At 41.6% G+C, this 26,778-nt stretch overlaps 1 protein-coding gene across 34 annotated transcripts in view; it reads right to left on the bottom strand.

Annotated features, from left to right (window-relative positions):
• CELF2 (CUGBP Elav-like family member 2) overlaps nt 1-26,778 on the bottom strand; it is a 559,698-nt gene that overhangs the window by 175,449 nt on the left and 357,471 nt on the right. For 2 of the 34 annotated variants that reach the window (XM_074573264.1, XM_074573260.1), the window contains exon 1: nt 26,134-26,206. The exons of 31 other annotated variants lie outside the window; for them this stretch is intronic. The gene's annotated coding sequence lies outside the window, so the exon portion shown is untranslated. Of the gene's footprint in view, nt 1-26,133; nt 26,207-26,778 lie in introns of those variants that run through there. One more of the 34 variants, XM_074573253.1, reaches the window with a different exon arrangement.

Genomic DNA, 26,778 nt, shown 5'->3' with positions numbered 1-26,778 from the left:
AAAAAAAAAAAAAGATGCACATTATAGCTACAGGCTCCATAAATGGGGAGGAGGTTCCTTGTCGGTGATAGAGGGTCACCATGGACCTGGTACTACGCTATCAGTTGGTCCACTCCAAGCCACCGTGACTTCTCTGTGGCTATGGATGTGTTACTGAATCTCTCCTAAAGGTCCTCTGTCCATTGCTCTGGAGCAGCTGAAAGTATCAGCCACCGGTGATCTCCACCATCTACAGCAGCCAAAGGGCACCCTGATGAATACAGTTTAAATACGGGATCCATTGAGGGAGAGAGAGGAAAAAATAATTTATATCTAACCAGTTGACAGCGTTCATCAAGATACTTCACCTGATCCCTAAAAGCACAATTTTAAATGAAAAAAGCAACACATGCGGCACTTAAATACCACGTAGCGTGTGGCAGGTCACTAACCTAGAACGGATTGCAGTGAACCAGGGAGAGAAAGGAAAGACAGATTTCAAAATATCAATAAAACTAACATGACTGTCATTATTGATGGGATTAACTCTCCCAGCCCAACAGCGGCAGCAAAGGGGAAGGTTGATATTCCATTTACTGTCAACTTCCCATCTCTACTTGTCATATGAAATGGTCGTTTTGCCAATCTTTTTTTGCTGGAAAAAATATTTTGAAGAAGGAAGAAACAATACTTCAAAGGGAAAAAAAAATCAATTCTGACAGTGGCGTGGACAGGCCTCTGTCACAGGCGATAAGAAAAAGGACATTAAAAAAATCTAGGTATTTATACCATGTGACACAAAGCACTTTTATACAGACATGACCAATTTGAGTTACTTTATTGCACAGTTAAGGTGATGGCATATATCATCATTTCTCCTGAAGAGCAGGAAAGATACTTGTATTTCAGCCCGTGGAATATGCTATCACCAAGCAGGCTAGAAGAAACTGTATTCAGTTTCTACGACCACATTTTCATGAGTCCGCATTTCATGCACCCGAAGCAGAGGGCAAACACATTGCATTCAAAGGATTTCACATCTCTGGTTAGAGGTTTTCAAGTTTGTTGAAAAGCAGCCCATAATGCTGGTTCTAATTTTTGGTCAAGGGGGGTCACTGAATTTATTAAATTTCTTTTTTAAAATAAACAAGTTTAAAACCTACTTTCATGCATCTAGCTAAGAATCCTGTAATACCGGGATGTGGAGAACGTATCTATTTCTAAATGCAGAGGAAAACAGAAATCCCTTTAATTAGTTCTTAACTTGCTTTTTGAGTAACACATATGCAGGGGTTTCAATTGTATTTTCTCTTATTGTTAGTACTTGTGAACACTTGTGGTTCATTGACTGAGCCTCATTACCCCTGGAGATTGTTTGTTCATCTGTTTGTGAGAATTTAATTACTGGAGCACAACCACTGATATAAGGACGTTCACGCAAGAGCCTAATATTTTTCTCTTCTCCATCTACTGTAGGTAGCTTTGTTTCCTCTCTAGAAAATTGCTCTTAATCAGCTTGTCACTGTGCAGAACACCACATCCCCTAAGCAAAGGAGGGGTCTATCAGAGACATGAGTATTGTTCTGCAGCCATCTCTGGAAACCTACTTTCTCAACCAAACGGATGAAGAACTCGGCAACTCCTGACCTTCTTATTCACAAGCAGAAAGGCAATGGGCCCGTTGCAGTCACTGATTACAAACTCTCTTTTCCAGATGCATCAGTGAAGCAGAAAACCCCTGAAAAATGTAAAGCAACACTATAGGTGTCAGAAAGGAATCGCAAGCCAACTTCTTAGAGGCAGGAGCAATACGATAAATTGCCCACTTGCCCATCAGTAACCTCTGCCCATAGCCCTCAGACTCTTAACAAATTTAAGCCACGGGACACTTTCTGTGCAATTCTTGCATATCTCTACAGCTGCAAAGACGGCTCCTGACTACACCTCTGAACGATACACCTGTATCTGTATATTCAAATAACCAAGAAATCAAAGGCTCACGGCTTCAACATCTTTCACCTGGTGAGAACACCACAGGCTCACATTTCACCCAGCTGTCATGCAGCTTGCGGTACTACCTGTAAATATATATCACAAAAATGAGGGCAAAATATGTAAGATCCTGCATAAGGTGTTTCAACTAATGGAATGTCTTTAAGGCCTGAATTTCCAGAGCTCAGACAGAGTATAATTTTTTATCAAATACCTTGGAGAACTATTTTCAAATAAGCCTTTCTTCATAATCATGTAATAAAAAATATTTTATTATATTAACTTTTCCTCTTAAACATCCTCAACTAACAAAACCCGCTAAATCTTGAAAGAAATCAACCCATAGAAAATTAATGATATTTCTGTAAGACAAAACCACTCTTTGGCCACAATTCTGACTGTCTTCTAGGTAGGAAGGTCCAGTTTTACCATTTGCTAACACACATCCAAACTTAACGTAGGAAGGTCAGAGACAGTATTAACACATGTCAACAGGGCAAAGCAAACCTTGTGGTATCCAGAGACGCTACAGTTTCTTCTACATTTTCTTTAGCATTTCTTATGGAAACATATCTCTCAAACTGAATCCAAACCAGTGCCTTGCCCCTATTTTACAATCGACATAAATGAGAATGGTCTCCTCGTATTGCTGTTTTAATGGCACTACTTAGCAGCATTCAAGGGTGTAGAGTAGGACTCAAGAGGCTGAGAATCCTATTTGAATGCATAATAAAGAAGCATCCGAAGTTTTACTAGGTTTATTAAATTGTTTATGGCTATTTCAATAGTAGCTGTTAAATTAATCATCCTAAAAAAAAAAAAAGAGAGAGAAAAGAATAGGTAACACTGGGTATTATCCCAATTTTAATATGAGTCTAATAATAATGCTATGCTTTATTTTAAAAGCTCTGATTCTTGAAGTCCTATTTATATGGGTATCTTGGCTTTCATTTTCATACAGAACGCCCATTGAATAAAGCTTGGAGTGACATGAATTGTTAAGGTTCAGATATCAATAAGTAACTGAAAAGGATGCAACTATTTTAAAAAATTCTCACTTTTTACGCCTCTGAAAATCTTGCAAAGGCTGATTCATGAATTTCAGAGTGGCTACACTGACATCGCCACTTCAAAGCTTTCTTTTTTCACCATATATCTAGACTACAAAAATTAATTTCCTGAATCTTCTGAGTCATTTCATTTAACAGTTTAAGAAGACAAACAATACAGACAGCCCTTCCAATGCCCGCTGCGGCGAGTAAAATTGGGCGGATAAACAAAACAATTATCAGGGCACGCAGGAGGGAGAGACTCAAAGAGCTGCTGCCTTTACTAGTTTGTTAAAAACACAATCAAATTAATGACCGAGGAGCTGTCTGCACTACCTGGTCTCACTGGCCGTTCGCAAACACAAGGATGCGACGTTATCCTCAGCCGGGCTGACGGATCCCCCCTTCTCCTGGTACGGAGCAAAGGACACAGAGCACCCCCTGCGTGGGCACGGGGGCGAGAGGGAAGGGGGTGTCTCAGGGTTATCTCGCGTTTATCTTCCACCACAGAGTCAGCGCAGCCGCGGACCCGCAAAAGCTCGTTGCAGTAGCACAGATACGTCCATCCACTCTTTAAGAGTTGGGTTGTTTTTTTTTTTCCAGGGCTCATTTGTTTTCTTAATAATTCAACCCACATATTTGTGTTTCTTCCAAAACAAAACGATATAAACTGGAAATATTTTTAAAAATTCTCATCCACAGCTAATTACTGATGCTGAGGATTAACATTCTGTGGCACTTCAGCTTTAGTTACTTTCCTTAATTAATGTCATATTTGCAAAGATCTATAAAAACACTGTTTAGGTAAATGATGTGCATTCATTAACTATTTAAAGTCCGTGTCTTTTTTTTTTTTTTTAAAGTATTTGGAATGTCTCCTGCAATTCCTACAAATAACCTTTAAACCCTCAAGGGATCTGTAGCTGCTTAACAAAACCCCCAAAATTTCATTAAGTGTTAGGACAAAAGGTGCTTGTGTCAGGCATATTGAGAGCCCTTAAAAATGCATACATGCATGCATTTCTAAATAGTTATATGTGAAAAATTTGATCCTCGCATGCGAAGAAGAAACTTCGGTTGCGCTACACAGTAAAAACATCTAAGTTGCACCATACAGTAACACCATCTAAGCTGTTATTAATAGGACCGTGTGGCCAAGGGTGGTTTCCTTGCTCTGGCAAAGAGACAAACCATCTCTGACGTTCTTTTCCTGTACCACAGAGCACAGCTGAGAAACTGAAGACTTCTTTTCCAGGCATCTTTTTGTAAGCTATGCAACACAGAAAGCCATATGTAGTGATACGGGCTTTTCCAAAAGCTGAGGCAAAAAGATGCTGCTCTTGCAAGGGAATAAGATGTATTTTTGAAGACTACCGACCTACTTACAGCCCTAGGGTGTGCTTGGCTGACGCAGTTTTAGCACATGTCAGTAAGCCAGATAAACCACAGGAAACCCTCAGTATTTGTACTGGCCTGTTCAACTTAAAGTAAATTTAAATATTTCAATAAATACTTTGCTTGAGAAGGTTAACAACTGGTATTACTATGGTCCCATCAAGGCTAAGTTGTCACTAAGTCTCTACTTCCTTGGGATTTTTACAGCAATCCCGTCTTTTTGGACCCTGTTTGTTCTAGAAATGCACTTTTACCACTGTCAAAGGAGCCAGTGCTGCTTAAATAGTTGGGGACATGCAAAGGGAGAGGCTGTGCTGGGCATGAGGAAGGAGAAGACAAACCCCAGCCAGGAAACACGTTGTCAAGCAGGCTGGTTTTGAAGGCCGCAATGATATCTGCTGCATTTGGGTTACGGAGCCAGAGAGCGACCACAGGGCCGTGACACACACGGGTGCACTGCAAACCTGAGCGATGGGTTGCGTGGGGCATGCACCCAACTGTCTGCAGCTCATGACTGTACAAGTTTATTTTATTTTTGAGGTTTTCATAGAGGAAAAGTTGTGTGTGCCCTCCACCTCTGCCTGGGATAGGGGATGTAGGTGGACAGAGGAAGGAAGTCACACTAGACAGGTCCCTCTGTCTCCTTGAATTTCTGCCTCATTGCGATGGTAAACACAAGTCTGTTGGCAATGAAGCAACTATTTTAAAGACAAAATTTTAGGGCCAAATTCTCAGTCCAGATAGACTTTAACTCCCAAGTAAACTCACTTAACCTCCTATTCTACCACCAAGGACAAGGAGACCAGCAGGAGATTAAAGATCAACAGATTTTCTTCCTTCTTCCACCTCTTCTACTAAAACCCTCAGCGCAACACATGGATGTAATGATTTTAGTGGTACGTTAATTGGCTCGGGCCCGTTTCTAATGCAAGTACTCTGCACGCCAAGGGACAGCCTCGTCACACCCGGGAGGTGATGCTCACCTGCTTCAGCGACACCTATCTTCTATAGATTAGAAATATTTTTTATGATAGCTTGTAAAATAAGCGTCACAGCAGGATGGGTTGGGAAAGAGGGGTTGTGTGCCCGTGTGGTCTCCCCCTCCAACTCACTGCAACTTACTTTGCTCATCTGAGGCTCCACCAGCACAGCGGCTGGTTTCCACTGGGGAGCTCAGGTATCGCTAGCAATGTGGTTGTGGTAACTGAGCTCAGCAGCTACTCACAGATCAGGAAAGAAGCATCTCAGCTTCCTGAGTGCGCCTGGCCACCTGAACCAGTTGCTAGGTACACGTCTGCTCTTCCCAACCAGACAATTCCAAACCAGTCAACCGGGGGCTGCAACCAGTTTCCCCTTCCATCCCTTCTCGCCCTATTCTGACTCGACACCAAGCTTCGTCCCACAGCAAGTGCATGTTGTTGTATGCGGTATACGTTGCAAATGTTCCTATGGAGATTGCAAAAAGCAACAGCATCAAAACCAATTCCGGCAAGGAAAATTAATCACATGCATATTTGTAGGACTGAGTCCGCACAGCATAAGCTGTAGCTAAAAATGAAAGAAAATTAGTGAAAATATGAATTAATATAAGCATGCATAATTAAGAACAAGCACACTGTCATAATTTTCAACCTTTGGAATATGTGGAAAATATTCTGCAGAGAATGGGACAATTTAGCACATCATTTGCAATCTTAAATGCTTTCCTAAACGGAAACAAAGGAACAGTAATCACATTGAAAGCTATTTTAAAAGAAAGCAGAGCTTGTGCCTGACCCAAGAAAGCAGGTAGACCCCCACTGCCTGTTAATCAATGAGAACTGAATAAGGAAAAAGATAACCATAGGAATAAGGGATAGATACAATGAATAGCTTGAAAGATTAAAAGCAGATCAAATTCAGTTGTTACTTTTGCAGCAATATCAAAGCATAATTATGCCGTTTTCACACATCGTTTTTTTGACTTTCTATGGAATTAGAAGGAACACAATTAATAAATAAAAAGTATCCAGTTAAAATAGAAGCATGGGGAACCTTTCTACAACTGCAGCTAAATTGTTGCAGTGCTTTCTACGCCCTCAGATATCATTTGTATCTTGAATATATTAACTTTGAGTTAGGCATAAAGAATTGCATTACTATCAGTCACATGATAAAAGCAGACTCTGCATAAACACGTTGGATCACCCTGGCAGATACGTAGAAGATACACTGCTAAAATTCAAGTGCAGGATACGGAATAGTAGGAAGCGCTCTCCATAAAACACACTCCCCTCGAATGCCATTTAATTACAGTGTCTACTGCGTTTCCTTTTCCATTTCTTTCCTTCTTCCACCTCTTCTACTAAAACCCTCAGCGCAACACATGGATGTAATGATTTTAGTGGTACGTTAATTGGCTCGGGCCCGTTTCCAGTGCAAGTACTCCACACGCCAAGGGACATCACACCCGGGAGGTGATGCTCACCTGCTTCAGCGACACCGTCACACTATCATAAATAATGAACCGCATAAAAACGATCACTCTGATCTTCCGCTTATACCTTCTCCTTGCACCGGAACAAGCAAACAGCACATCTGGCCACTGAGCAAGACATTTGCAAATCAAAAAACGGAACCCTTCAAAAAAATTTTTAAAATTCAGATTTACTACAGTCATCTGAAACAGACATGGTTCAAAGGCCTTTTCCAGCATTGTACTTGCTGTTTCCAAATCATTGGCAGGTCAGTCTGAGATCTGCAAATACACTTTTGTTTCTTAAAATGACTCCGAGAGAGGGGGAAAAAGAAACAAAACAAAACAGGAAGAAAAGAAAAAAGTTAAACCAACTCTACCTAAACTCCTTGCAAATCTCTAAATACATTTTCTTCTGCTTATTGGTTCTACTTTCAAAATTCCCATTCTACTTTCGACGTTACAATAATACTCTCTTCTTGCCATTAATATTGTGTTCAGTGAAATGCTAATATTTTTCAATTCACTGTCAGAGAGAACTAAATCTACAGCAAGCTAATCTGCCATAAAGTCATGTTTTATACACATGACTACAAATTGAGTTTTACACTCCATGGAAAGCAATCTTCCATCTTTAAGGGTATCATGAGACACAGAATTAGATCTATTCTTCTGGCATTACTAAATCATAAGATGAAATATAATTTGACGTGCAAATGATATTGTAAACCCAAGGCAATGAAGCACTGAGAATGTTTTTAGTACTGAGCTTACTTGTTTGCTTAGCATTAAGAGTCTTTTTGAGAAAATTAGTCTCTATTTATAATGGAAACAGCATTACATAAACTTTTTTTCCATAAGACAGGTCCTAGCCTAGAGATGGAAAGCCCGTATGAATTTATTTCTAAATCAGACATCTGAGTTTAAACATGTGTTTCTCATCTTTTAAGCTCCAGAGATGTGAGCACTGGGAGTCTGTCACAACTACCACTTCTATTTCAGATACTGAGAGTAACGTGTTTTTTTTAAATCTGGATGTCATTTAGAGCTGCTTTCACTTGACAAGTTTCCAAACAACTTAAAAATAAACCAGCTAATGTATTTTTCTGTTTACACTGAGAACAGGTTTTTGGTCACTTGATCTCACTGAAGCAAGCACGAGAGTATTGGCGAAGTGCTTATGGAGATGTTGTCTCAGGTACAAGGAGATACCAATGGGAAGTGTTGTTAAGTCCTGCCTCCTCACCATACTAGATGTTATTTTGGAAAATGGAAATGATCCCTCCAGCAATGCCCCGGCCACTTATTTACTTGTATTTATAGTTCCATCTCAACAAGGCCTGGAGAGGGACCAGTTTCTCCTTGTAACCCTTTATGTACTTGAATTCAAATGTCTTAATACAATACTGTCCTCTCTCTTTCCATCATCAATTAAAGAGATGCAAAGACATCTCCATATTCTGTCTTTGCTTAATTCTGTTCCTTTCCAGTTGAAGACCAGTATTCCCAGTTTAAACCAGAAGGGTCACTATCCCCTTTTGTACCACTATGTCAGCACAACAAAAAAAGAAAAGACTTTCTAATGCCTTTTCAAGATGCAAAAGGACAAGAGTATCAGTGTCAGACGTGTTGCTATTCAAGCAACATGAATTTTGTCCTTCAGGACTTACTTTGTTCAGGGTTACTATGAACCCTCTTGGTGTTTATTCCTTTTCAACCCGTACGAGGGGACAAGTTACACCAGGGCCACCTTCTACTCCGCTGTGTTGTGTTTCCTGCATGTTGCTGTCCCCTTCCATATATTTCTAGAAGCAGCATCCACACTTAGAGCATGTCTACAGCAGCATGGAATGCCGCCTGGTGGAAAAGGACCCCGGGGTGTTGGTTGACAGCCGTCTGAATATGAGCCAGCAGTGTGCCCAAGTGGCCAAGAACGCCAAGAGCATCCTGGCCTATATCAGAAACAGTGTGGCCAGCAAGGCTAGGGAAGTGATCGTCCCCCTGTACTCCACACTGGTTAGGCCCCACCTTGAATATTGTGTCCAGTTTTGGGCCTTTCACTGCAGAAAGACATTCAGGTTCTGGAGTGGGTCCAGAGAAGGGCAACAAAGCTGGTGAAGGGTCTAGAGCACAAGTCTGATGAGGAGCGGCTGAGGGAGCTGGGGTTCATTAGCCTGAAGAAAGGGAGGCTGAGGGGAGACCTTCTCACTCTCTACAACTCCCTGAAAGGAGGGTGTAGAGAGGTGGGGGTCAGTCTCTTCTCCCAATCAACAAGTGATAGGACAAGAGGAAATGGCCTCAAGTTGCACCAGGGGAGATTTAGGATGGATATTAGGAAAAATTTCTTCACCAAAAGGGTTATCGAACATTGGGACAGGTTGCCCAGGGAAGTAGTAGAGTCACCATCCCTGGAGGTATTTAAGAGACGTGTAGATGTGGTGCTGAGAGACATAGTTTAGTAGTAATTTGTCAGTGTTAGGTTTGCCGTTGGACTTGAGGATCTTAAGGGGCTTTTCCAACCTAAATGATTCTACAGGGGAAGCAGAACAGGCCACTTTCATAGTGAAGCAGGCTCCTTGCTCGGAGGCAGTCACAGCACCCTGGGAACGTCTACAGGTAAGGAGGGTGGCACGCTGCATTAACTGCATATTAACTTCCCAATGCATCTGAATTTTATCAAAGAGAGAAGAGCCAGAGAAGTAACCAAGTTCATGTGGCCGCACTGAGACTAGCCAGAGGTAGAAAAATCCAAGGAAAAATATTAAAATTTATATTAATCCATTAAAGAACACATCACGCTTTCCCACTTGTCTAACCCCTTTTTGTTGGTGGCCAACTACTACCAATCATTACCTGAACAGGTAACCTGCATTAACTTCTACAGAGACAATCCCTACACTTCGATAATATCCCCCAACAAAAGACGAGAATGCTCCCGCTTTTGGAAATGATTGCAAGTGGCATTATCTAAAGACGAGTCCAGTACTTTTCCGGCACAACCTGAACTGCAAAACTCAAGTTGTTCTCCAACGCTGACTCCTGGCTCTTTGGAGGAATCAGCCAGGCAGGGCAGTGGAAGGAAAATGATTACAAGTGACTGCACATCACTTTGCATCCATTGGCATGCTAATTTTTTGACAGAATAGGAAATTATGGCTGATGCCAATCACCATACTTAGTTCTACTGCACACATTGACATTGATGGAATTGTATCACATGGCATCCACGTCAGCAAATACATTCCTTTTCACAGAGAAGGGAAAGAGAAAATATTGCTAATTGAGACACAGGAGCACCTTATGGCAGACTAACACTTGGTACAAACAGCTCTTTGATGTTTATATAATGTATTTCTTCAAGAATAAGCAAGTTCATTCTTTCATTATGAGTAACACTTTGAACTTAAAATAATTCCTTTCATCAGAGGACTGTGGAACATTTTACAAAGATGGTGAAGTATTATTAGTATAGTTTTATACAGGAAGAAACTGAGGCCAAGAGAGATTAAGGGAGTTACTTGAATTTTTCTCAGACAGCTAGGAATACAACTCATTTATCCTGATTCTGAAACCGTGCTTCAAACTCCCAGACTGTGCTGATATCAAAGAAAAATTTCAAACCAAAATGCACTACTGTTTGACACTGTCTTAGAAAGTTCTTTGCAGAGGTCTGAAGAAAAATGGGTCTAAACACAAAAGCCAAATCTACAGGATCCTGAATCCACCTAATCAAACTTGGAAAATGAACAGTTTCAATTTTTTCTCCCCCTTTTCAAACTTCTTAAAGGTAAGACTCATTCTTCACCTTGGTATTTTGCCCATGGAGATCATTAATGTGCATGTATTTAGGAAGAGGGGCGCAATGTAGGCTGTTAAAGGACTAAGGTGTTTTATAGATGTGTACTGCAATCACATGCAAAAGAATTGAAGAGGTAGAATTGCTCCAGTGATGTGCGCAGCAGATTTTAGGAAAAGAAATGGATTCAAATCTCAGGTTCTCGTTTCAGCTCTGAAAGACGATACACAGTCTCTTTTCTATTAAATTTTAAGGAAAATGAATCCTGAGTACTTGTTACAAAGGGTGGAGTAGGGACAGTGAACAAGAAGGGGAAACGCTCCCTTAAAGCAGTTCAGTTGTTACTCTTTTAAATCCTTTCCACTCACACAAAACTGCTATTTTAGTGCCTCAGGTCACAGAACAAAATCCTGAGGTTTTGAGAGCATTTGGACACATGGAGGGAGGGAGAAGAGAGGTGGCAAAATGGGGTTGCAGGCAAAGGCGAGGGCAATCACATCTCATGCTTTATGCTGCGTAAGAGGAAGGATCAGCTGCGAATACAGCTTTACGCTTCTGAAACTTCAATCAGCAGAACTTACTCTTAAGCATCAGGTTAAGGTCACGACAACTATGAAGGCAAAAAAAGGTACTGGTCCACTTCTATGCCAAAAAATAAAAAAAAAAGTTCAGTTTTCCACCTCACTCCACTTGCTTGTCCTTTTTTAATACCAATTGCATTAAACCCAGAATATTTTATATATTTTTTAAAAATTAATGTCGCCTATATTTTCTTTTCTTTGCATAATTAGCGTGAAGATAACCAAGGGATTTCTGAGCTGAAGCACAGCTCGCAGTCCAGTGTCAACTATGGGTATTAGAGCCCCTCTGGTACTCTTTCCGAAAGGATACATGCAGTCTTACTCTAAATGCTATGTCTTTCACAGATCTCTTATGCTGCCTCGGCATATTTATTTTGCAGTTGAGAAAACATGATAAACAGGTAAAAACCAAATCGGAACTGTGGTTTTCTCTGATAACTTCGGGTGCTTTTCAAAGGGAGGCTCTGGGAAGAGTACAAGAAAAAGAAGGAATCAGTAGTATAAATTATAAATACTAAATTGTTTGGAATTCAGGGTATTTCTCAGCGGCTCCTATTTTCCCCTGTCTACATTCCTTAAAGAGCATGCATGAGGGCTGCAGCTGCAGACTCCTTTATCTCCCCGGCCAAAACTCTCAGGAAGAAAATCCCATCTACTTCAGGCTATAAATAAATGAATTCCTTGATTCAAATAGAGACATCATAAAGTTGGGGGCTGGGGTTGGAGGGGGGGAAGACCAAACCCAAAACCCAGAAAAGATGGCACCTTCTTTTCACAACAGTCTCTGCCCCACTTTTTTCAGTCCAATTCATTGTTATTCATACCCATCCCTTTTCTATAAATATTTGTCTTGCATTTGTCAAGGCTTATATTTAAAAAATGAAATTCTATTTGGGGTTTTACAGAACGGGAGGCTATAATATATACGTTATCCTTATGTGCATGATTGGGGAGAATAGATGATTTGTGAAGTTATCTATTATGGGGAATAATCAAGATTAATGAGCCCTATGGCACTTGCTGAATGCCTCCAGAGATTTATTACTCAGGTTGTTCGTTTTTCTTGTTATGTTGGTGCTGTCAAGAGTCCTATAACAAATGCAAACACAGACGTGTATTAATTGCAAATGTGGAACAAGGCTACTGTGATGTTGCTAAATACTTACAACTCTGCTATTTGTACAGCATCTTCACTGGCTGTAAGAGTTCTTATCTGCCAGGCTTCTGACAAACTTTCTATTTTGGTATATAAGGCAATTTTTAAAAATGCCTAAAAAGATAAGAGGGTGGAGACTAAAGAAGAAAGGGAATTCTGTGTCCGTCTTACTCTTAATAATGCAACCTCTGGGCAGAACTGAGTGACAGAGCCCTGGGCTTTTCCTGAAAGGCTGTGCAGCCGGCTCTGGAAGACCCGGTTTTATCATAGGTACCTTTCAAAACAAGACTCGAAAAGCTCCAGTAACTGTGGGATAAAATAAGTTTCTTAAGAAAACACAGGAGCTCCGGTTTACTTTGAAACCTGTCTAAAGACGCCACCTGTCAAGATGCTAATGCTGCTTTCATGGGCTGACATTCCTGCATTTCCGTGGAGATGTCAGCTGCCAGCAAACTCCATAGTATCAACAGCAGGATCACTGCGACCCCTGAGCCTATTATTTACTAAAAGCTCAGTGTGTTCTGGGAAGTTTAGGTGGCCGCACTTTTCTGAATGTACAAACGTGCAAGAAGAGCTCCTCCTTTATTTTAAGTCATCTTTTTCCTGTATTGTGTCTCTTCATCAATACCACTGAGCTGAATGCCCATCAGGAGTCGCCATGCTTGGCATATGCCATTCATCCCGAATGGACAAAATTAAAATACTTCCAAAATCAAAAAAAGGCCACTGGAAAAAAAATAATAAAAATTAACATTGGAAGGATCGATGTAACCTCAAATATTCCCTGCACTGAATCTTAAGTTCAAGCAATGCAACACTGACCTAAATTAATGACAAAGTGGTTCATGAATGCTAATGAAATAACAGCATGTGTATCTCAGTGTCACGACGTCTGTAGCTTCACTCTCAGAGGAAGCCGCCGCTCTGCCAGTTTTCTTCTTCATTAACGCTGATGTGGACAGTCACCTTATCCCCCCCCCCCCAACCCTCTCACACAGGATTTGCACAAGGGCCAGTTCCCAACCGCAGACATTCAGAGGTCTCTCCCGTGCTCTCTGGTGTGAGTTCAAATCAGAAGGTGTAGAGTTTTCATGTTTACGCATTCATACATAAAACCACGTTCCTACCCCCCAGGCAGATGTTTTTCTGATTCACCATGCTGGCACAAACACCGAATGTGTGGGATGGTGCGAACAGCTCAGCACTATTAACGTACAGGAGGTATAATAATGTAGCAGCAAACAGTGATATCATGAAAATATATCTAGCTCTTTGCTCTCAAAATAGCACACTATGTGAGGACCTGGAAGGACCCACCGAATTCTTCCCTGGTGGAAAAGAAATCCAACGAAGCTACTTAAGAAAAACATGCAGGTGCAACTTCAGGTTTGTAAGTCACTGTCTAACAGTTTGAAAATATCTGGGAGATCCTACAGGGGGAAAAAAAAAATAAAAAAAAAATCCTTGAGCACTTTCACCATTATTTTGTTTATTTTGCTTATCCATTTTCTATGGGCTCCTGTGGAAGACAGGCTACTAGGTTAGGTCAACCTTTAGTTTGGTCCTGTAAAGCTGTTCATGTGCTTTTACGTAGCTAGTGCTGAAGTTTAAATATCTTTAAAAAAAATAAATCCTCTTTTTTAGTCACATCTTAAGTTAAAATGCCTCATGGTCTAACTAATAAGCATTGCTCCAGGAACAGAAGCCCCCAGTCTCCGTCCTGGAAAATAATTTGCCATAAAACCTCAAATCCTCTCCTTTCGCTATTCCCCACTCCTTACTTTCATGACTCTCCAGATTCAGAAGACAAACTTTTGTTTTGGTTAAGAAGTTGTTCTGTCTTTGTGAAATCTTCAGGTACGCTCTGGAGACGCTGCAAGCAGCATTAGCAATAGTATACTCAAAATTGAGAAATGTAGCAAGTCCTTTGAAAGGACTGGAAAGGATATTTTTTTTTTCATTAAATAACTACATGCACTCATTTTTCTTCTGATCGGAAAGAAAATACAGCACAAGTTTGTTTCATTTAGGTCTGCAGTTAGGACTGCAGAATTTGCCATGCTGGGGGAACGGGGTCGTGTAAGATTTAGAAAATACAAATTAGAGAGTCATCCCTGACTACTAATACGCTCTTATCGCCCTCTTTAACATTATGGGAAAAATGCAAAAACCTGGAGATATACAACAAGGAAATAACAGCATAGTCCCAAATGGTTTTTTAAAAAAATCAGCTCAAATAGATGTGGATTTATTGGCAGACTTAAAAAAAAAAAAAAAAGAAAACGTGTATTAAATAGCTAGAGAACACCAGTGCAATACTTTGCCTTTGGGTGCTGCTCTGCCTTGCAACGCAACAAGTTTCTGCATACTTGCTACCCAGACTGACAGGTACTGTCTGCACAACAAACAATTTCCCATTTCCTTAAGTGTTAACCATTTGTAGCAGTAATTTGTATAACTTCAGGCAGTCAGTTAACATGAGACAGCTATTGGAGAGAAAATTCAGACATATGCAAGAATTGAGACAACCATTCTTATTTTCGTATACATAAGTGCTGGCAATCGAGGGGGAAAACATGTTATACCTGTTTAGAAAACCTGGAGCAGAACAAGTCTCACTGCATCTATTAACAGATTGCCAACGGATTATGGGTGCTCAAAAGACCAAGGCAATGGCACCCAACTTCAGTCATGATGTCATGCAATGCAGAATAGATTCCCGAAGTCAAAGACTTAGGAGGAAGACTTACGAGTCAAAGACTTAGGCCCTAGGAGGGCCAGAATCCCTTAAATTCACACACATGGACAATCAGCAGAAACTGTATCACTTCGCTTTAAAACATCTTCTTCCAAATCGCTCTCAAAGAGTGAACAACTCCAGACCAGCCTTCATGGATAAAATGGTATGGGAATATCTACCAGTTTAAGAGCTTGGCCCTGCCTTCTCAATAGCCTCCCGTAAGTATGCAAAGGTTCCCATGAAGCCTTCTCCCCTCCAGGCTGAACAAGACAAGGTCCCTTGCATAGCACAATGGTGGGAAGACAACAAGCAACAGATATAAGTTAAAAGAAGGGTATCCTACTGGATAGAAAGAAAAATATTTTCCCTTGGAGGCAGTCAACCAGTAGAACAGGTTGTCCAGAAATACTATGCAATCTCCATCTTGGGAGGTTTTCAAGACCCAACTGCATCAAGCCCTGAGCAACCTGGTCTGACCTCCCAGCTGACCCAGCTCTGAGCAGGAGGTTGGACTAGAGATCTCCTGAGGGACCTTCCAACCTGAGTTATCACATGATCCTGTTACTACTAGCAGCAGGAGCACTTAGTAATCCCTTACAAAAATGAGAAGTGACAACAGAAAGCCATCACATCATGAAGGGATGAAACAGAAATATCAGAGGATGAAAAAAGTGAATTCTTTTTCCAGGGGCAGCATAACCTTATCTCATGCACCACAGCAGCAGCTCAGTCTTATGTGACAGGATAGAGGGTATCAAAGTCTCTTGGCTTTGATAAATTATGAGCCACCTACTAGCAAAGAACAACTTTCTCGCAGAGGCTAAACATCACCAGATCATCTGAGATTTCATTCAGAAAACCTGATCCACTTTGCTACAAATGGCGATTTGTGGCAACTAGGGATTGAGATTTTTGCTCTCTGCATATAACAACGTACTGGATGTAGGAATGAGTGATGGATGTTTAACAGTGCCTGATAACCTGGGCATCCTAAGAAAGTAGATGCTCGATTTCTCTGTACCTGGAAACAGAAGAGAAAGCTCTGTGCAGGTTATATCAAATTGCAAAATCAGCTCGTACTTTAAACAAAGTTATTCTAGAAAAGCTGATATTATATATGCATGACAAAGCCATAAAAGAGAAAACTAAACCAAGGCAACATACATTTGAAGGGAAACGTTCCTACACAATAGCACCCTCCACTCTTTTAAGATATGCAATCAAACAAGCAGCTATAAAAGTAGGGGTCATCCAGAACACCACAGCACAGTGGTTTAAGTTACAGATCACTTTTAGCAGCCCGTAAGGAAGTGCTGTTAGAGTAATTTGGTATTCAGTGTAGGATCTGTGAGCACCAATGAGGTCAACCTTTCACAGACCCTTTATAGCTCTGCTTCCACAGGAGAAGTTACTGCAGACAAAGAAAGAAAAACCCCACAAGTGAATGCTAAATGTGTAGTTTGGAACCACTTCCCACTCAACCAACTTGAAAGACAGAGACTAAATTATAAACAAGCTGAGACAAAAGCTACTAACTTGTAGCTGTTGGCCTGTTTGATTCCAAAGGTTCAACTCCAAATTTTAAGCACCTTAAAAACCAGGTAAGATGGTCAGACACCACCAGACTATCTAAATAACGATGTGCTTCAAAGTCCAAGAACCATCAGTGAACAGCTCAAACTTACAAGTCATCTCCATTGACAAATCTCAGCCGTATGAGTCAATAAAGTAAAAAAGAAGGGTTTTTTTAGACCCTCTAAGAGATTTTCCCAAAATCTGATCACCATGATACTCTCAATCTTTTTAACTATCTTAATACTTTCACTACAATTCAAACCCTATGATGGAACCACATAGCTGGCAAGACAGACAGAGGAAAACGTGAAACACGTGGCACTGGAAGCCGAAAAGGCTCATACACGTCCAAAGGTAGTTTTGTGTGATTCCAGAGAAAGACAGATGGATGACATGAAGATGTGGCTTATTCCGACAGGCTTCATTTCATACAAAGCTCTGAAATTTGTCATTTGTTATAATGTTTGTAAGAACAACTAGTGGTCGATTCTGCAGGCTGGCTGACCACTGTCTGCTGATTGTTTAACGATGCCTAATAAAGTCATATATATCACAGAATCACAGAATGGTTTGGGTTGGAAGAGACCTTAAAGATCATCTCGTTCCAACCCCCCTGCCCTGGGCAGGGACACCTTCCACTAGACCAGGCTGCTCAAAGCCCCGTCCAGCCTGGCCTTGAACACCTCCAGGGATGGGGCAGCCACAGCTTCCCTGGGCAACCTGTTCCATATATATACATATACATATTTTTCAATTGAAAGTTTAATGCAATTAACAAGAGTGAGCAGCTAAAGACAAAGAACAGCAAGTCAGCAGATGCGGAGGGACCAGGCGGAGCCCTAACTGCTTGCAAATATCCAAATCATAACTAAAGGCGCCCCCGCCTTTGCTGGTACATTAAAACGGTTATTTCCAAGCTTGACTGGAAATACTTAACTGCTTTCCAGAGATGCCTAACAATAACACCTAAAAGCATTACTGCCCAAAGAAATATGGCTTGTAAGACATCTAGCCCCAATTTCTTTTTCTGTGCTGCACTTTCACACTGTATATGTTCACGTATGTATCTGCTCTATACTTTCAGGCTGTACATTGCAGTTTTTAGAGCAAACACGACGACACTGTTCAGAATACCACCTTGTCTTCTAACTTTACCTTTTTTCTCTGCGCATTTTGAGCACAGAAGTAGTAAGGATAGTGATTCCACTGCGAGACATAGCCTAAGTTTCACAGATGGGAAAATTAGGGCAGTAATGCTCAGGCTGATTTCACTGAGCTGCAGAAGCCTCGGCAAAGTACCACATTAGTAACCCAGCCACTTTCCCTTCTTTCTACAGTCAATAATAAAAAACAAGGGGACCAGATGGCCCTGCCAAGGATTTTTAGGTAAATGGACTCCTCTTTCGGGTTCTGTGAGGTACGGAGAGCATTAACCCTATTTTCTGTACTCACTGCACATAGATACCTCTAGAGAGACCATCACCCACACACTTCTTCCACCTACCTAAAATCTCACTCTGCCCCTGCAGAACTTTCTCCACTGCCATACACTAGGACAAAAAGATTATTAAATCCATAAACACACCCCATAAGAGACAAAGTGCTAGGTCACTAGCAGATAAAGGAATAAAAGCGGGACTCAACTCCCAGACTTCAGTTTCAAATGCCAGATCATGTATTTTTTAAATCCTCTTTAGCTTCTATATTCATCTTCATGCCAAATGGTACGGCCTGACTGACATTGACCTTTCATGCATAGGAAGCTCTACAGAGAGAAGTGATGGGGACAGTCATTAAATACCTAGTTTTTAAAATTTTGGCTGGAATTGAGATCCAATATTAAAGTCAGTTAAATAAGATTGTCAAAAAGAATGAAAAACTGACTAATATCTATGGAAAATCAGACCTTTTCTTCCACTTGCTGGGAACGTAGATTTTCCTATCTATTCTCAGCCATTAGTGAAAGGCAGTAAACATTATTCTCAGTATTCTCAGGAAAATCTACGATCTCTATCATGATGTGGACAAAAGGCATTTCTTCTTTCTTTCTTTCAGGTGGTTTGACAGGCTAAACAAGAAAAATTCCTAGAAGATGTCTGCCATCTACTGAAGGCGAAAAAAACCCCCGTGGGCAATCCAAAGAGAGCGAGAGAGTATTGTGAAAGTGCTGCAGAGTCTCTAAAGGGCAGCTGAAGACTCAGGGCAAGAGCTTTGAGCCTGGTGCACACAGGTCAGTCGGCACTTTCAGAGCTTGACAAAAGTATTCGGGGGGAGATGAAATAACTGTACGACGATGCTGTGCTGGGTGCTCTCTGTTTCATTAGAGCTGAAAACTGTTTTGATCAAAGTTGTTTCCTCTTTTTCTACGCTTGCTATAGTTACCGAAACACAGAACGGAAGGGGAAATAGTCCTGGCTTGCTCAAACCTGCAGCAATACAAAGCTCGCTGGAAGCATTGGTAAGTTTTTACTTTTTGGGCTGCTTTTCTGTTATTTTGTTTTTCTGTCTTTAAGTATCAAATATTACCTACACCCACAAGGCATGCCCAGCTTGAATGCAATTCAGCTAAATTCAGTGGGGCAATAATAGTTGGCTCCTACATGTCTTAAGAGTACCACAAAACACATAAAAATCCCCACAAACATCAACCGAATAATTCTCAGAGGACCCTCAGGGCTTTTACCACTGTCCATAAGTAAACTGAGGCACAGACACACAAAAACGCCCTCCCTAAAGCCTTGTGAAATCTGCAGGTGGAGGCGCAGCTAGGATGCACCGGGTGCTTCTCTCCTGTCCGTTATCCTACAGGCTTCACATTACAGACCGTTTCCCAAAAAGTCATCCTTGAAAGCACAAATTTTCATAGCTTTTATTCATTTATAGGCCTGGATTCTTTGTATACAATGACCAAGGAAAAAGACAGATTGGGATCCTACCGTATTGAGCGTTCACTGAAGCAACGATAGAAGTATTCAGAAGTGGGACAACTGGGAGATGCAGACCTGGGATGCAGCATCCCTCCCAAGGCAAGTGGAATAGACCCAAAGTGCTGGAAATGTCAGGCCTGGTTTTCAGAGCTGCACAAAACAGGGTCATTATGGTCTTCCCCTTCGTCCCACCCTTTAATTTTATTCAGTACTCCAAACTCTGTGACTTAATTCCTTTTGTCTATGGTGCCCAACACAATGGGACCTTGATCCCTCGCTGGAGCCCCTTAGAGCTATCGTAAGACAACAGCTTTAATCTGTTTTATCCAGTCCTAGTGAATGAAGCTTTAGAGGGTATTTTTTGCCTGCTCTGCCAACTAGATACTTCATAAAGTGAAACAGAATCTCTGCTTCCTTCAGGGCACCTGCTTTCAATTACAGGAAACATACGGCACCTTCAGATTTTTCAGCTTTCAACATCTGTGCTTTGCAGGTACAATTTGTTGCATTCAAATTACTGCTAAACCTGCAGAATGGTGTCGAGCTTTCGGGGGCATGCTTGAGAAACACTAGAGAAGGACAGAAAGTAATGGCATTTGCAATTGCTTTTTAATGACTGATTAATCACTGTTCTGAACCAAATCCTTTAAGTTGTTTAGAAACCTCACCGCGCTCCTCTTGGAAAGTCCATTCAGCCCCAGCTTGATTAGAAACATCACCTCTACCCTGCAGCAGACGAACGCACTGACATTGCTATCCAGCCAAATACACCAGTCTCACACCTTCCTCTAAAAGGTAGCGCTATAAATAATACCTTTAAAAAGGAAAACAGCCTGTTATAACCAGTCAGTCACAGCTGGTCACCATGCTGGGATGAGACAGTGACAGCTACAGGTTTAATTCTGTTTTCTGCATTAGGTTAAAGGTGTCAGCTGGGGACACGCACATGGACTTCTACTCTCCCCTCTTTTCCAAACGGCATGGTCCATACAAAACACACCAGCTCATCTGAGTAACCCCTCAGGACGTCTCCAGGCTGGCACGGTCTGACATAAGCCTGAGTGCCCGTTCCTAGACGGACGTCCAGGCACACCGATGGCCGGAATCTCAGTTTAACCACCACCGTGATGCTCTCTGTTACTTAGGTCCCCACTGCTAGCCCACTGGCTCCTTATCTCAGCTGTCATCACCTCCTAGCTGGCGCCTGCCAAATCACATAAGTTAAAATATAGCTTGCTTACCACTTCTACGGGGGCTAGCTCAGGAAAAAATTGCTGGTCCTAGGGAACACAAGGTCCCCAGGTCTTGTGTTCCCTACATCAGCCCCAAGGTCTAATCAGGAGGTAGAAAGTGGTAAGGAGAAGCAGCAGAGTGAACGATGAATGCTACCGTTACAAGGAAAAAAGGGAAATATTTTCTAATATTCTAATTTTTTCTAATTCTGGGACCTGCAAAAATAGATTTTTATGGATGGATGGATGAGAGATGCATGGCAGAACAGGACTCATAGGAATACAGTCTGGAAGATAATCTCCAGGATCAAATCCAGTTGGTTTACTATGTAGTGATGGCTACTGGAGTATTTAGGTGTTTACGCTCTTCACTATTATGGTATTATTTCACATTTATGTACAAGGATCATCTTTCTGCTTAAGGTCAATTCAGATCCAGCGGAATTTCACTGAGCTGGTTTAAAATCACAGGAGATCTGCCATGGAGGGATCTGCGCTCCTCCCTTATACCCTCACAGTATAAGCAGCTGCTGGGGCCATGTACGGGAGAGAAATTAAGAACACAGAAGAAATAAATTATTATGGTTATAGAAATCATGTCTTAAGAGGAGACTTTTTTAGACTCGAACAAACTTAGAAAAGGAAACTAGAAATCAACTTATATTGTTTAATTAACATAAGGAAAATCCCCCAAATTAACGCCATACCAACCTCCACGAGCCCTGCATTCCAAAAGTCTTTTCTCTTGGATCACACCATTTTGTGCAAGTTTGTACCGCAATACCGAGCGGAACATTGTGGCAACTACTAGGCTGGTTTACACCTTTCAACCTGGATTCAGCTCTGGACTTCTGTCTCCTACAGTTTTACTTCAGGAGACTGCAGCAGTAGGATGGGATCCAGGTTCATCTTTGCATTCCAAGCAAGCTGCACCTCCTACGCTTGGTGCAGGACTTTTTCTGATCTAATTATGTTTGCACTTGGATGTAAGTTAAGTCACAGCTCAACCATTAACTGTGCTCTGCTATGGCATCCACCCCTCTATATTTGACTTCAGTAACTGCCTAATGTTTTGCAGAGAGTTTTTGATAAGTGTGTGTTTGCGGATTTTCATGACAGACTAATAACACCAAAGGAGGCTCCAGGAACATTTTAAGTAAATATTATGTGTATATTTTCTCAACAGTGTCTGTCTACAAGCACCATCAGAGCTGCGTAATCTTATCTAGAATATGTTTGCATTCGGTTTGCACTAACCAACAAGGTCCATACTATTAAGCAAACTGTTATTTGATTAAAACATTTTGCAGAACCTGAATCCAGGACACACAGTCATGTGGCTCTGAAGAGGTAGCAGTTTCTATTTCTGTCTTGCAAAACCCTGCTTGCCATCACTAGGTATTTCCTCATCAATCGTAATGAACAATGAGTAGATGCAGGCCTTTACCTGTGCCAGGAACTTCTTAAGGTATTTTAAGAAGCTATTTTTTCTCCTGCACTTGTCTTCTCCCTTCTCTATTGTTATTCCCTATTTAGGCCTAAAATTCGCGAGAGGGCGGATGCCTGGAATGTAGGTCCAGCTGCAAATGATTTGAATTTGCAAGAACTTCAGAGCAGGCATCTTCTTTTACTGTGTCACGAGATGACAGAACATCAATACAGGGAAGATGCTCAAGCTTGGTGGAGAGCAGATGTTAGGCATCTTAACTTTTTCTAGTAATTTATTATTATATTGTCATCTTTTCGGCTGCCACCAGCAGCTGGTTTCACAGTTTGGAGTGGTGGCTAAATTGAAAAGAATTGAGTAGTGCCACTGACCACATCACATGGATGAGAACTGATTAGGGCGTTATCGTCTCACCTGAAATATGAGAACCGAATTCCACGCTCAGTCATAGACTACCTGTGGACCTGTCTCATTTGGGGTATAACAACAGTACTAAACTACGGCAGTCGCCTATGTAGACCATATACAAAATAAATGTAAGCTAAGCTAGTTACCAGTAACAGCTGTGAGAGCACAGCCTCTGAAACTCATCTGCTGCAGACAAATCTCTAATCTCTTTGGCTCAGATTTATTAAATTTATGTGTGCAGGATTTCCTATTTAGTCCGTGACGAGAAATAATCATTTTAGAGGGCAATTCAGACTTCAGGTGGACTAAAATGGAGGTAGTAACATCTTTCCATTGACTATAGAGGCATCCTAAGGCAACTGTAGGTAAATACTATCTATCTGTAAAGGAGGAGAACACCTTTCTTACAGCACTATCATGAAGATGAATAGAATACATATGGCTTAGAATAATGACAGCAATTATCTACTTTGGTTAGATCAACGGTCTTATTTTGCGTTCAACTTCTCTGCTAATAGTGTGCCAATATATATCTGCTCTGTAAAGGCAAAGTATTCCTTTTCTGTTCCAACAGTTTAAGGTGTTGCTAGAACCTGAGACCAGAAAGGACATCCCGTGGCGCTGAGCTTGGTCCCCAGCCAGTATGGGTAAATCCAAGTAATGATCTCATTCATCACGTTCGAGCCCTGTAGCCCAGTAAACACGGTGTTGCTGGTGCCAGTAATAGGCCACGGACTTAGTGCTGAGTCTGCACAGCCTGGGGAACCGGGCACGTCAGGCTTGCCTACACTTGCCTTGCCCAGCCCGGAGCTTTGTTTTAGCTGCTTTAGCTGTAGCAGCAATTTTCCTAATGACCAGGTGGCTATTGCCTAATTTATTTTACTTTTGCTTATCTTCGCGTAACGATGTGGTTTAAGTGTAATTTTTATACAGACAGTAGTAACAAGTAGTTGCTCGGCGTAGGATGAAATATTTATGACCCCAGGATAATGCCAGAGCGCAGAGGAACACAGACACGGGATCATAGCGGGGGCCTCGGAAGAGGCGACACAGGATGGAGGTGCAGCGGAGTGGAGGCACAAACCGATATCAGATGGGGCACCGAGTGACTCCCAAGACCCCAGGGCTATAAAAACTCACCCACAGCTGCCTAAAGAAATGCAAACCTGTGGGTTTAGGCATAAGAAAGAAAGCATCCCACGTATGTAAGACATGGCATACATACTGAATTCAGGCGTAATGTGGTGTTGCAATCTAGTAAAGAGCAAGCAGGGTGTAAAGGCAAGTTAGATAACATAAAAATAGCCAGAAGCAGAGCTCAGAGTAAAGAGGAAGAAATCATCAACATCAGCGTCGTGCTCCTCCTGGCAAAGAGGAAGAAGAAACCCCCACTGTCAACATACCCCTCCCAGTGAAGCCCTTGGTACCTGACAACTTCCCATAACTGCTCCCCAGCTCCAAAAATTAAAGGCAACAGCCTCACGAACCACGGAGTAAGGGTGAGCAAAACACCACGGAAAGGGGCAGAAACTTGGAAATGTGTGTATAGCCATTTAAAACTGTATTATTATTGAAGGTTTCCTCCCCCTGTAACACTATATTTCTTTTCTTTTAATAAGTAGATCTGGACTAATAATAATTCTTTGATTAGGCTGTTAAGATTTCAATTACACTAGCAATAAATTTTTGCCTTTACACAGAGGGCACATTTCGTCCTGCCTGTACAAAGCACTTGAGTGTAACAACATTCAGTATTAAAGCTAGTTACGCCTCTCGCCTTCAGTCCTCCTAACAAGGCAGTCAACCCAAAACCTCACAGCTCTGACCAAAAAACAAACAAACAAAAAAAAACACTTAAAAAAAAAAATCTTACTCATTTTTTTAGCGTGAATATGGCCAATTTGTATCCATTACTGTCTTGGGTTCCTCTGTAGCATTTACTCCTTCCATATGGTCCTGCACAGCGGTCACAAATCTGTTAGGCAGTGCAGAGGCTAATCGAGACAAAAAACTCTTTTTAGCCTCATCTTGTGGGACAGTCATGGCCCCTCACATCCTTTCTCACTGTAGAAACCCCAGCACAGAACCAGGGATGATTCAGGGAGTTTACGGTGAGGCCTGATCCATCGGTTAAGAGAAAAAGCACGAACGTGGCAGTTTATGCTAATTTCAAACCTTCGCGTTAGCTAGAGTAGTTTTTGAGTAGTAACAAAGCGAGTTGTAATAATATATCAATCATGATAATATGTTAATAGTTTTAATTGAAGTAATTTCTGTAGACAATAAGGATTATACCCTAATGTGTTAATTAATATGATTAGGAAATGTTGCAAAAATGATATAACACGATATCTGGAAGGGGGTGTTTTACCGGGGATGGTTCCCCCGAGCTCTCCTCGGGGGGAGATTTATGGACGTTAACACACGAGGCTTCGGCAAGGTAAACAGCTGTTTCGATTTTAGTTATAATGAACATTAACTCTACATCCCCGTTTCTGCTTAATTAAACCGCTGACTCCGCAACCAATCAAGAGCAAACAGAAAAGGTAAGAGGCGCTAATTGGGCCCTGTGCAATTTCAGCCCCAGCTTGCAGCCAGAGCGCTCTACCTAAACCCTAAACCAGAAAACTCCCTCCAAAAATAGAAAAGTTTCTCTCCTGCTGCCCTCTGCCAGCCTACCCAACGATATCCTCACTCAAAGCCGAACCACGTGGATGCAGCATAAAAAAAAATAAAATGGATCGTCCGAAAGCATTGCAGAACGTACAAAGTGAGAGATTAAATTAAATGCCTTTTTACTCCTGTCCAGGTAGTCTCTTCCTTATTATTACTTATACAACGTAAAAGCAAAAAAAACCCCAAACACTCCAAAACAAACTAAGAAACTCAGAAAAGACTCTCAGGAACCCTCCTGCTGGACAGACTGACAGCAAGCTCCTGTCGAGGAGGAGGGCAAGCTTTTTGATTAATCTTTACCCTCCCCTAGAGAGGATCGTAACCGCCAGCACGGAGTTAAACACCAAACAAAGCAAAGAGCATGCAACCTGCTTTTTAAACGCACGTGTGAAAAAAAACAAAACATGAGATGCACCTACTAATAGAGAAAGCCTTAAAAACCGGAGTGCCATGCCCCAGATGTGTTTTGAAGAGGACACGGCCTCCCCGCACAAAATGTCACCCCTTCCTCCTCACAACGTCAGTCAGCGCCGAGGCGGCTTCGTCCAAGACGAACCGAGGGCTCGATGTGACACAGAGACTTCTGCCCTTACAGACGAGGGGGGAAAAACATTAAAAAAAAAAAGAAAAAGAGGAACTTATGCCCTAGAGGACCCAAGATAATTCCGCATTACTCCGTTAATGAATCTTTAAGACAAGATAGGATAAGAAAATCGTTGAAATACCTCACAGCCCCTTAGATCTGGAAGTGACAGCTGCAGCCTCTCTTGAACCGCCTCGCTTCACGAGCATGCTCCTGAAGGTTTCTTTCTGACCTACAACCTTTATCTGAGCTTCCTTTGTGGCTTAGTAATACAAAAAGTGTCGCTTAATCGTTATGCTCAAACCATTCGCTCGCTGGTTAACTTCCCCCCCCACCACCACCCCTTGCAGCTGAACGCTGCGAGTTCACCCATTTGTAAATCCAGTAGGTGAGAGCTAGGAAAAATATCCTGCATTTCACTACAAACACGCAATAACCCGTAATAGAAATATACATATTAACTTGCGGCGCAGTAACAGCCGGTTGGGGTTTACATGCACAACTAGGTTCATCTTCAAAAAGCACCATTTTGTAGCTCTCCGAAGGAAGTGGTAAATACCGTGCTCGCTCTCGCCACTTCACGGGAGGCTGGCTACCTAAGCCCCGAACTGAGAGCAGACCTTAAATATAAATCACTTAATTGCTCATTTTATTTGATACCTAAGTACTCCATGCTAATAAGTTCAGCATTAAAGGATTACAATGTGCCAAATTTTACGCCCATCTCATAAAAGAAACATTACTGAAACAGAGCCGGATCTGAAAGGCTCTTGGTAACGTACAGCGT

This window comes from Larus michahellis, chromosome 1 (genome assembly GCF_964199755.1).
Source record: "Larus michahellis chromosome 1, bLarMic1.1, whole genome shotgun sequence".
Lineage (NCBI taxonomy): Eukaryota > Metazoa > Chordata > Aves > Charadriiformes > Laridae > Larus > Larus michahellis.
The sequence above is the reverse complement of the archived record's forward strand: the minus strand, read 5'-3'. Positions and strand labels throughout refer to the sequence as shown.